The sequence below is a fragment of the Oxyura jamaicensis genome, chromosome 17 (assembly GCF_011077185.1).
Source record: "Oxyura jamaicensis isolate SHBP4307 breed ruddy duck chromosome 17, BPBGC_Ojam_1.0, whole genome shotgun sequence".
In the NCBI taxonomy this organism is placed as follows: Eukaryota; Metazoa; Chordata; class Aves; order Anseriformes; family Anatidae; genus Oxyura; species Oxyura jamaicensis.
In genome coordinates, this window is record NC_048909.1 from 4,749,301 (window position 1) to 4,762,296 (window position 12,996).

Below are 12,996 nucleotides of genomic sequence, written 5' to 3' on the forward strand. Positions count from 1 at the left end.
GGGTACAACTAAATCTGGGAGAAGAACAAATCTACCAATGTGCTGCGGTTACCTGCATATGGATAATGCCACATGCCATGGACAAGCAGTGAACAAAGGCGATTTGTGAGCTGGGAAATGGGATTGCCAAAAGAGATGGAACAGAAATGAGGTTTTAATCCCCCAGAACAATCTTCCCTGGTACTGGCTGTCTGCAAGAGCAGGATTTTATCAGAGCAGTCCACGGGGAACTTTCCTGACCTTCAGTTTGCTGGAGCCTGGCAGAGCATTGCACTTCTCTAAGATGTGTGAAGACAAGTTTTCAAAATATACAGATGCTCCTGTGAGCTCGAGCCATAGCACGGCACAATACACACCAGAGCATATTGTGTAGACTGAACTCCACAGAGGAAGTCTGCGCATAGCTTACAGGCCCTGCAAATTCACAGGAACAGGTATATCAACATTTTCTGCACTCTTCATTGCCAGTGAGCTTACGAAGCCAAATGCCTTGGGACCTGTGTATTTTCCAGGCTAGATGAAAACAACCTTACCTATTTGCGTTTGGAGGGCTCTCCAAGTTAAAGAGGAAGAGAAAACTGTGTAAGACCCACAGCTATACTACACAGGAGACTGTTGTGTTTGCTTGAAAATTTAGATTTGCTCATATTGCGCTGCCTCCTCCAAGAGTTTTCTATACCCACTCTGCCCCCCCCCCCCCCCCCCAACACAGCCCCTCTGCTTGCCTGTCTGCCAGAGAGACAATGCCAGCACTAGCACTTTCTCAGCTGCCAAGGCACGTTGGCCTGGGACTTCATTTCTCTGTATCACAAGCTACCAGCAGAAATCTTGTCAGTGCAATTTTTCACTTTTTTTTTTTTTGTTTATTATTATTATTATTATTTATTTATTTATCTTTCTGAAATCTCAACTCCCCAGATCGTGGCCGTAGGCTACTATGAAACTGGAACAGAACTTATTTGCAGTCCTAAGCAAAATGAATAAGGTGAAAGAAAACAGGCACAGCAAATAAAAAGTTAATGCTTGGAGTGATAAGCATCAGAGTTGCTGTCCACACTGAATCAGGAAGGGCAGGAGAGTGAGAGCAGTCCCACGGCTGCTGTCCATGCTCTGTGAGCAGCTACACTGGTGGCTTTGTCTGATGACCTGGCAGGTGGCAGGTCCACCCAATTGCTGTGTCCACAATATTTCTATCTCACATCACAGCAAATTTCCATTAAAGAGGTTGCATCCCAGCCATGGGCTTGGAATTAGGACCAGCAAATCCACCATGTACACAGATAGGGGACTGTGAGCAGTACAAGTCTTTTGCAAAGAATGGCCCAGCATGAGATGCTAAAGAGATGCTCCAGGGCACAAAACAGTGTCTGACAAACACAAGGCACTGTTATTCCACATGCTGTCCAAGAGCAGCAAAGAAGGCAGGCAATCCTTCCATTTTCTCCTTCTTTTTCTCCTCTCTTTCTTCCCTCCCTGCTTTCCTTTACTGGCTTTTTGTTTTTTCTTCTTCTTCTCCTTTCTTTATTTTTTCTCTTACTTTATTTTTTCTCTTACTCTTTTTAACATTTCAGCTGAAGAACTGAGGCTTGTTGTTCCACCGGCTGAATAAACTTTGAGGGCTTTAAGAAAAATAAATATTAAGTCTTGCTCGCCAGGTGGGTTCTTCCTCACTTCTCGGCTCCAGTTGCATCCCTAATTTAGAATCTGCAGCCAGTTAACGAGCACAGAGGAGATTTGGGCTCAGTGCAGAGCGTGTCTTTCTACACACACACGCACGCTTCCAGATGTTTCATCTTTTTAATAAAGATTCAAGCCATGTGAGAAGAATGGCTTCAGATTTGAAAATAACAAAGCGACCCATGAGAAGGGTACTTAGAGCACCGGTGTTGGACTGGGGGCTTTTTTTGTTTGTTTGCTTAATCCTGAAATATTATGCAGAATCCAACCCTTGAAATTTTCTTATTTCCTTGCACTGAAAGTGGTCTCCAAAGAACTGAGCAAAATCTGCGTATTAAATCAAATGCGTTTTCCTGCCCACACCCCCTCCCCACTGTAACCTCTCTCCACACTCTTACACAGACATACAACTGCTTTTCATAGCAAGGCTATAATTTAACAGCTAATGCCTTGCGTGACTACCACCCTTTCCCAAATTCTCCTGCTTTTCAGTTTCTATTCACATTCAAAGCCAGATTATTTTAGCTCTACAGCCCTGGTAAAAAAAAAAAAAAAAAAAAAAAACACGGTATTTGAAGAAGCTGCTAGTAGTTCTTTTCCCCCTTTCAGTTCACACCCAGGCAATGTCAAGCGTAAGTCTATTCTTTCTGCCTCTGCAGATACAGAGACAGTTAGGAGCCCAATAAATGATATTCCAGGGCTGAAACCTCCTATTTTAGACAAGAGACAGGATTTGATAAGTTCTGGTGAGCACCCAGAGACCTGACTTAAATCTAAAGAAGATGGATGGCTACTAACAAAGGGACCTGGGCCCCAGAAAGGGTCGGCTGGGCAGTGTGAGTCTGTGGGATCTGCTCCTCCCTCGCTGCAACCTCTGCAGTCATACCAGTGCAACTGGTCCAGCCCGTGGCATGGGATCTGCCCAGTTTGTCTGAGATACATCCAGATCCAACTAGCTACCTATGAAGTAATTAATTGGTAGGCAAGACAGGGCTGTAATGCAGCAAGGTTAAGCCTTTACACCTTTGGACAGAACACTGCACCAGTCATTTGCCTACTGTGGCAGCCAACACCTGCCAGCAGTGAGGGACACAGTTTGTTTCCAGCTCCATGCACTTAAATATTGTTGTACACCTAATAGCAAGTGGAGAGGAAGTCCTGGTTGGAAAATACAGCCTCAGATGGAGCCAGCTTTTCTGCCAGCCAGGCTGAACAATTTGTGCCTTCACTGTTTAAGGCTGAATTATGCCAAGGTGAGGAGGCCTTTTCGTAACTTTTCCAGCACTCTTTATGCTTTACACCAGGCATGCCAAACCCAAGCTGTGGGGTACAGCAGTGAAGCTGATCAAAATGAGATACAGTGAGGGGAATTAGAAAAAAAAAAATAGAAGCATCATAATCAACACCAGGTGTAGGCCAATTAAACAGCCGTTCCCATGTGCTCACAGGAGGGCACTCACTCACAATTTACCCAAACAAATCCATGCTTAAAAACTCTCAGGAGTTTCACAGAAAAATCACATTTCTCTTCAGGGCTCTTTAAAAATATTTGAAAGCTCTTTCGTCTGTACACACCAGCTTTGCACACCAGAAACAGCTCCCTCTCAGCCCAGGAGAACCGATCAGCCAGGATTAAAGTGCTGGCAGATGCCTGTTCCTTACAAAGGAGCAAAAGAGTCCTTCTTCCCACAGCTCTCCTCCTTCAGCTCCCCCTTCTAATCCTCCTCTGACTTTCTTCAAGGGGGTGTTGGCTTTTGGCTCATACTTTCAAAAGGCATCTTAGGGGCAGCTAGGTGCTCAAGTCTGATTTATTTATAGGATCCAGGCACTCGGCTCTCAGGCGCCTTTGAAGCCCTCCAAGCCTCAGCACTGTATGTATTCCAAGCAGAGTTTTCCTTCTCTGTCAAATTGTTTGAAGTGTGAGAAGGAGCGCGTCAAACTGGACAGAGTTTTACCGTGTCACACTAGGGCCTGCTGCCTACCCTACCTCCATCCCGTCCACAGCAGCTATCCATGTCTCAGCCTCTCCCACCAAGACAAACGTGGTACCCCCAGACATCCATACTTGCTATCAAGCCAACCTCCACCACAGTAATGATCACCCTGCTTCTCTCTTGGGTGGATGAGCACCCCAGACGCACTTCACTTCCAATTCAGCAAATCAGCTGGTGTCACCCAAGTGTGGTCTCTACAATTTGTGCCAAAAATCCCTTTGGTTTGGTCTGCTGGAGCTGGTTACCTTGATTTGTCTGGTGGAAATAGGATAAATTCAGAGTTCACCCATGTTTTTGTCCATTATAACAATCACTAATTGCAAGATACCTTCAGTTCTCCGGTGCTTTCTTAAGATTCCCCATTTAGCCTTTCATGGAGGGCTCTCCAGGAAGCTCTTGCAATCTACGGGGAGAAAATTCATGGAACAGATCAGTAAACATGTAGCAAAGGATTTTCTAGGCTTTTGTCTGTCTTTCTCCTCACCTTCCAGGCAAACATAAGTCTTAGTGTGACATGCAAAGGACTGCAGCACCAGCAGGATCATAACAATCCACAGGGCACTTCTGGAGTGCAGCCAGGTACATTTATTTTGTCCCACCCTGGGAAAAAGTAAGAACTATTTTAGGCTTATAAGGCACCTCTGTAGGAGCCAGGTTGAGGGAGAGGATTCATCCATCCGCCATCCTGCTTTTCAGTTAAAATCCTCCTGTGTTGTTCTTTGTCAACTGCAGTTGAACCTTCTTCCCCTTACACTTCTACAACAATAAATCCCATCATCTCATGCTGACAATTGATTTTGCATGTGTAACTAACAGGCATCGCAGGAAAAGGGTAAAGTGTCATCCTCTGGGTCTAAACGTGAATTTCAAGGCTGCCTTCAACTATAAACAGTTATTGATTATTCACTTGGAAAGTCAAAGGCAGAGAGGGATGAAGCTATATAAACCTTGGCAGGACACTGGCTATATATGCTGGATTGCCTTCATGACGCTAGTCTGATGGCATCTGAGCTCACGTTCATCTTTGACCTTGACCTTAAAATAACTGAAGCGGTCCAGGACCTCCCTGGATCCCATCACAGTAAAACAGCAGCTTTGACGGAGTGGAGTAGGAGATATACAAGCTCAGCCCTCCTTGGATTCCTCCTGTTGTTTGTGGTCCTCAACAAAATTACAAAAGACAATCATCTGGCTGTTGTACTGCTTAATGCTGGTCGTCATCTCTGCTTGAGGTTGTTGATTGTCATCAGGAAGGCTGCGGCTGCCTCTGCCACTTAACATTAGGATTTAGCACATCAAACGTCATCATCTTTTTAGTTTTTTATTTTCAAGGGATTTCAGCTCTAACTATATCATATGGGGAAGAAAGAAAGTATGTTTAGCAGGAATGAAACTGCCTGGAAGCTCTCCTAAGGGTTTTAAAATTTAGAAACAATGCCAGATTAAAGAAGCAGCTCCCTGAACAGCAGAATCAGTGAAGCTGGGCACTTGATGGATTTATGTCTCAGGACTCAAAGCCCCTTTACATTTTCTGATACCTAATAAGGGTTGAGCTAGCGCTGCAGCCTGGGGATATTATTAGGGCTCCTCCTCTCCATCCGTCTGTTTTCATGAAATCCAGAGCAATTTAAAATTTTTGACAGATTGACCCATCTGCCAAGTTGGTTTGATGTCAGCCAACAGGTTTGGAGGTCGTTACGTGGGGTCTGGTTGATGCTCAGACTCTGTATCACAGATATCTCAATTCCCTGGGAAACTAAGCTAAAACTCCTGGGCTCCATCTCTACAACTCCTCATGGTGCCTACTCTTTTATAATAATGTACAGTGAGCATGCCCGGCTCCTGCAAAATGCTAACACATTCAGCTTGTGCCAGGGCTGAATCCCTACCCATCCCACAAGCAGAATTCACTGTTAGCACTGTGCCAGCTTCACGGAGCAGCCGATACTTTTACAGCTCAAGGAGCGTGATCCTTACGAGCTGAATCTCAAGGCATGCTCAGCAGGGCAGTCTCTGTCACTGGGGACGAGGGAGATGACAGATGTTGTATAAGGCCGTGGCTGAAAGAGGAGAGAAGCAATATATGTGTATATCTATCAAACAGTCTGGCTTGTGCAACTAATAACACCAGAGATTAGATCAGTTTTACTAATGCTTATTTCTGCCTTTTCCTTGTTGTTTTTTTATTTTATTTATTTTTTATTCCCTTTGGCTTGGAGTATGTAAATAGACTGACTGCCTGCTTCTTGATTCTGTTTCCAAAAAGCACTTTTGCTTTGCATTGCTTTTGCCAGGGAAGAAAATAATTGATGGGGTAAATCCAGTTATATATCTTTTTATTATTATTTGATGACAGCATTTCCATCACTGTTATGATTGATCAAGCCTTTAAATCCTGTTCAAAAAACTACATCTTTCCTCAGTTCCTGCCACTGCCCATGTACGTACTAGGAGTTCATATCCAGCAATTCTTTTCTCCTTCTTCCTGCCTATTCCTTTGACAGGGGCTGTCAGAAGAGGTTTCCATCTGCTTTCCAGAGCTGAGTAACCGGTTCATTACAAAGTCAACATGACAGGTTATGGAAAATAGAATGAACACCTTTCCATAACCACCGTATTTATGCAAAGAGAAATCAGTCTTCAGTGTGGCTGCTTATTTCTGCAGATGTCCCTGGGCTGAGAAAACAGCACAGACCAGAGACAGTAAAAGGACTTGTGGTGGTGGTGGTGTAGAAGATTGCAGCTTGAGGAGAAAAAAAAAAAAAAAAAAAGGAAAAAAAAAAAAATTTGGACATTAAAAAATAAAACGCTTGTTAGAAAAAAATCAGAAGATTAGAGAGAAAGTGTCTGATCTAAATGGGCAAGAGCAGTCCTGTCCGCAGACAGCTGTCTGTTTCCCTAGCTTTGAATTTAGGATAATTGAGGTTTCGTCAGTCTGAAAGCCTTGGGAAAAATATTGTAAAAATAGACAAGAGAGGGAGAAGTTCTGAGACTTGGAGGTCTCCACTTGCAAGGATGAGGCTGTGGCAAGGTTAGGTTGGGATCCACCAGCAGGCACTTCAATTAGAGACAGTTACATCTCTATCAGGAAGTGCCTTCCCTTTATTTTGTGGCTACAATGTACTGAGCCGACATTTGCCTTGAAAAGGGTGGCTAAGCAAATGTACTTCGGTGGGCTGCCTGTGGAAAAACTGGAAAAAAAAAAAAAAAAAAAAAAAAGAGAGAGAGAGAGAATTTATATTTGTCTTCTCTTGGTGGCTTCTGGCTGCCCCTTCTCATCTCTCTAAAGTAACACTGCAGTAACCACTGTAGGGCGAAGTCTGCAAGCAGCTTGAATCCATTTTGCTAGAGATGGCAAAGGTTAATAAAACTCATTCTAAAATCATACACACAGCTCTGATTTGGGGACCATATTCCCTTGGAGCAGACTTTGCTTAGATGTGAAGCCCCCTTGAACTGACAGGAGTCCACATACCCATCGAAAATTAGAGGTTAGCATCTAGCTAAGGAATGGTTTCCTTGCTAGCTTGACACATCCTTCTAAACTCAGTGAGCAGAGAAGGTGCTATGAGGATTGCTCACGTTTTGCAGAAGCAGAGAAATGCTTAGCACCTAGCAAGACTGGTGCCCTAAACACGCTGAGCACAACGTCAGCCTGAAGATCCAGCTGCCTGCAGAGCACATCGCACCCCTGCAAACAGGGCCCTGGTTATCCAGAGGGCCTGAAGTTCAACATACAGTGAAATCTCGATTTCACAGGGATTTCACAGCTGAAAATGCTCTCCCACTACAAATAAATACATACGAGTGAAATCCGTGCATCAAGCACAATGCACACTTACAGAAGGATCCCACTGGGATCCCACTGGGGGGCCGGGTTTGTGCACCCATCACAAAGTGAAACTGCAGTGAGAAAAGCAGCCCAGCAAGACAACCCACATTTCAATAATGCCGTCACCTTTTTTTTTTTTTTTTTGACCCATCTCAACTTGTTTATATCTGAAATTGACACATTTTATTGGGTCTAAGTAGTATCATAAAAACAATAAAAAGCAGCTCTGACATTTTCTCCTCCCCTGCTGTCTCAGCTGCCACAGCCCTGACCTTCTCCTGTCTGTATACAGTCCATATTTCAAAAGAAAAGAACCTCAAAAACTTTTTTTTTTTCTCCCTCCAATGTTTGTTGCTTCTTGAATTATTAGAAGACATTTCAGAGGGGGTAAAATGACCATAAAAAGTGATACTTCTTCAGCAACTCCAAAGTAAAAGGAAGTAAAAAGGAAGTAAAAGGAGATCTTAACTAAAATAAATAAATAAATAAATGGGGAAATGTTTGAGGCAGGAACATTATCTATCTGAAGAAAACCAGTGTGGATGGCCCATGAAATTAGGCTTTTATCACTCCAGAACATGACTATCTTTATCACATAGACATGATCACACACAAAAGACTTTAGCTAGTGCATAATAACTTCTAATTTTCCCTGTCCTAAATCCCTCAGGAATGGAGAAATCGGCTCTACCTGACCATATCCATGTGCTTTAAAATCTATCAGGTACCACTGCAGTCTCTGATCACATCAGATAGTGCAAGTCAGACAAGGTTAGTTCTGGCAAGCAGGCACTGCCTGACCTCTGGAGTAATCTGAGCTAAGAAAGGTGGTTATGCTTAGCAAGTGTCACTGCTTCTGCTGGGTCTCCTACCCTCCCTCCAGCACAGCAAAAAGGGGTTAGTGTCATGGCGAGTGATGGGTGGGCTTAACGCAAAGGTCATCCATCCTGTGGTATATGGGAAAAGCAGTCACCCCATTCTCCCATTGCTGCACTCTCAGAAAATGACAAGGTTGCTCTCCACCTGTGACACTTTGGACCTGCTGCAACCTACCCGAGAGCCTCTGGCCAGCACACGGGGTCAAAAAGCAAGAGGTGATCCCAAGTGTTGTGCTGTGCCTGAGGGACTGAACCAACAAGATCAGCATTCTGCCTCCCTAAAATTGTATTTTCTCTTCTGGACACAGTTTTCTTCTTCACTCCCTCTCCTAAATATAGAGCATAATGAGAGAAACCTCATTCTCTCTACCCCAAATACATAAGCAGACACACTTCAGAGGTTTATGAAACAAGCCTTCCCATATCCAACCTGTAGGTCTGCTGGTAACATCTGTAAAACACCCTGAATAATTTTAAATAAAGTATGTTGTGCACACACATACCATCTTTGTTTAATTCATCTTAAACTTGATTCTTTGCACCAGGTTTGCACTGGTCCCTGACAGAGACACCAGTGAAGGGTTAAAGCAATAATGCAAGGAGAATGCCTATAGGCAGCCAGTTCATTTTCCAGTATCAAAGATATTTATACTTTTTCTATTCCTGAGTTATTGTGATAAATATGTTGAGGTTGTATTATTAGTAAGATAGTTGCAATCTCATGGAACTACTTGCTGTAATACAGAATTCATGAGCTCCTGGCAACAGACTGCATTAAGCCACTTAACAGAGGTCACTTCTCCAAAGTTTAGACATTTACATTCTAACCAGCAGCCTGGCTGCAAGCAGCGATTTATCCTCCACTACTCAGACACCGACCGGAGGCTGCTGGGGAGCTGAGGACGGCGGCTCAGTGGCTGGACCACCTCCCGCTGACCCGCAAGATGAAGCCAAGGGGAAGAGGGAGCTCACACGGGCCTGAAAATGGCATTTTATTCCTCTGCTTCAGCAAAATAATAAACTGCACCCACAAGGTTAGAAGCGCTATTTAATACAGCCTCAAAATAAATAAATAAACAAACAGGAGGAGCAGAGCAAAGTGGAGATGCTGTAAAGAAGCCACAGGTACTGAGACTTGCAAAGAATACATTAGCTTTTTCTTAAATCAGCATTTTAAAGGACTTGCAGTGATAGCCAGTGCACCAGAAAGCAAGCCGAGAGTGCCACCTACTCCTTAGCAGACTAGGAATGGGTCCTGAACCAGTTTCCTGAAACAAAAGCTACCTTGGAAACCCACCTACATCCTGCTTGACTGGCAAAATCAGCTAAGAAAGCAAGGGCATAAAAAGAGACAGAGGCTCCATTTTGTTCATTCATTTCACAGGAAGACTCAGATGCACACACAAATCTACACGCACACTTCGCTGGTCAAAGAAATGAAGGCTACAGACTGATAGTGGCTTTGATGGCTTAACAAGAGATTGCATTTCTCTCTGCTAGCAGTTTTCATTACCTGGTCCCCTGCTGCAAACGCCCAGGCCAGCAGAGTCTGTTCGGTGGATGAGTTCTCCCGTGAAGAGCACTGCCAGATGTGTCCCCTCTGGGTGCAACTGCTCACAGTCTGCATCCTGAGCATCATCCCCACACAGCCTTCGGCTGCAAGGCCTGAGCCTCCTCCAAAGCTGCAAAGATAGGATGCTTTTGCCAAAAAAAAAAAAAAAAAAAAAAAAAAAAAAAAAAAATTTGGGAGAGAGAAATTTCTTTATTGGGGAACGAAGATTTATGGGGAAAATTGTGGTAATAAATCACCATTTCAAATTTTTTTTTTCTTTTTTTTTTAAAAAAAAAAGATTAGTTCATAAAAATGCAACTGGTTAAATAATATTTTTCCCATTACATAAACACATTCTAAAAATAATTTTATTGGAACTAAAACATCTATAGCAGCTTGACCTATTTATCATTTTAACATATATCTATAGTCACAATAAATTTATTAAAATGTTATATCCCATAATCTGCCTGATCAAACTCAGATAAATTGTTGTACTTTGAAAATCTTGTTAACAAGCAATTAATCACAGCTCCTGAGTGCAAAGAGCTAATTTTGATATTTACTTTTTTTGGTGCATAGGTAATAGGTGCTCCAGACTTCTCAACTCCTCCTTGAGATCAGTAAAAGTCAGGTGTGATATGCAGAGATGCCTCCCTTCACCCAAAAAACACCTCATACAGATACCTGTGATTTCTATCAGCCCTAAAATAAAATAAAATAAAATAATAATAAAAACAGAAAATTTGCACTTTCCCTTGCATATTCTAACTTCCATGATCTATAGCTAACTACCTGATTGCCAGTATCTCACTTCTCAGCATCACTTTGGTTTGAATACTTCCAGGTCAATGGATAGCTTGTGTGTTCCTGATCAGTCTTCTCCAAAAAACATATATACCAAAAATGCCAGTCTGGATAAGATACAAAAATATTATTTATTTCTAGGATTAAGTGATACAGTGGCAAGCAGGGCAAATCCCTATCATCTTAACCCCCAACTATTGCCACCAGGTTAACTCCTGGCTTAATAATATTTAAGGCTTTTTCTTCTTCTTCTTCTTCTTTTTTCTCTCTTTTTTTTCTCTCTCTCCCCCCCCTTTTTTTTTTTTTTTAATAATGAAAACCACTCAGCAATCTCCTCTCTTTGTTCTAATACTGTAAATAATTGATCATAGTGATAAAACACTTTGGCTGGACAAAATCTAGTATCTTCAGAATCAATCAAAGTAACACGAAAGGGCTCAGCATGGAGCCAGTTTCACAGGGGCTATTAAACTATCATTGTGGTCTGGGCATTTGTTTGAATAAATTGTTTGTGTTTGTTATCATTTCTTAGTAAAACTAATTAAGGAACTAATTGATTGTTTTGTTGTTCTACTAATTAACTCCATATGGTGCACATCTCCATGGAGATACTGTATGAGTTATTGAAACTTCAGTGATTTAATGCGTCACTATTGGGTATGAGGACAATTATTTAAATCTAAGCATACTTTCTCTTTAAACCTCTTTTTCAGATGTACCTTCTAGCTTTTCTACTCTCACTTTGGCTATAAATGTCCTGTGCATCCAACTGTACAAAACCAAGCCATTTGAAAGGCAAGCTGGGCAAAGAAGATGGAGATGTGGACAATTACTATGAGAGGGGCTAATTCTGTGCATGAACAAGAAAGATGGTGGTAACTTAGCTTCTTAAGTTCCTTCTTAGCTTCAGGCTAACGAGAGCAAAATCTTTGGGTTCACTCAATCAGTAGTCAACAGAGCAAAGTAGGTTATTTAAATCAGTCATTCAACTGTATCCCAGCTCCTGTTCCAGCTTCTGGAAGAATAATCCTCTATCAATGTTAAAAGCCAACAAAGACCAGCACATAAATAAGTCCTTCAAAAAAAAAAAAAAAAAAAAAAAAAAAAAAAAAAAACTGTTAAGTGCCCATCACTAAGATCAAGACATTTAAGTATTTAATGGTGTTATTTGTGTTATTCTATGGGCAACTCCTGTTCCTGGGATTCAGAAGATACAGATTCAAATCCCACCTTTGTTACAGTCCTTCCATGAAATTTGTTCAGTATCTCTATACCTCAGTTCATTCTCTAAGAAGGAAGATGTTACCTCTTTTCTCCTACCTTTCTTTATTTTGTCTGAGAAAAAAATTGAGTCAGGACATGTTTTATATTACATAAGTACAATCCACAACACAGTATCTGAAGACCCCAAGCACCAGAGTAGCAGAAATTATTCATGTTTCTTGGAACAGGAAAGCTTATCCCATACATCCCTGAATATTTTTACCCTTTCTAAGTCACAGCCTGATGCCTGCTATTGGGTCACAATGGTAAGAATTGAATCCGGGACCTCTGATTTTAAAACGCATTAGGTTTGTCACTCAGTCAGTTCTAAAGTTTGAAGGTAGAGCCATCATTCTATCAGACTAAATTAGTGTAATTATCCCTTCTATTGAGGACACGGCAGCGGTTGCTAAGACAGCCGTGTGGCTAGCTCACACAAACTCAGGTTTTATGCACCAAACCAAGTGCACTCTGAAAATTAGGTTCAAAAACTAATTTGTACTCTAAAGAATTTTTTTTGGTGAATAAATAAACGCAGCATGGGGTAAATATTCAGCGCTCTCTTTAGTGGCAGGCTTTGATGAAAGTGGCTGGATAAATCCCTTCAAATTTCATCTGTAGTTCAGTCTAATGATGATGAGAGACTGGACTGGACATAGAAGAATTGCCATAGTATTTCAAGGTTTCAAGCTGTCTAGCTCAGATATAGAAGGCTGAGTGCATAAGCACCGTGTTAAAATGACTTCCCTGGGGTCTGTGCTTGATGATGTGAGAAAGCTTTTGAGTTCCAGTGATCCCGAAAGCCACACTGGCAGATGCTTTGACTTCCAGTAGTGACACCTATGTATGCAAAGAGGCAGAAAAAAGGCCTGGTCCTTTGGGTTTGCAGTGAGGCACCTGGACAAAGCACACATCTGTACTCTTACTCATGTCCTGAACTAGAAAAAGCGCTAGATCCAGAATGCTAAAAACCTTGGTTAGATATCTCTGTAG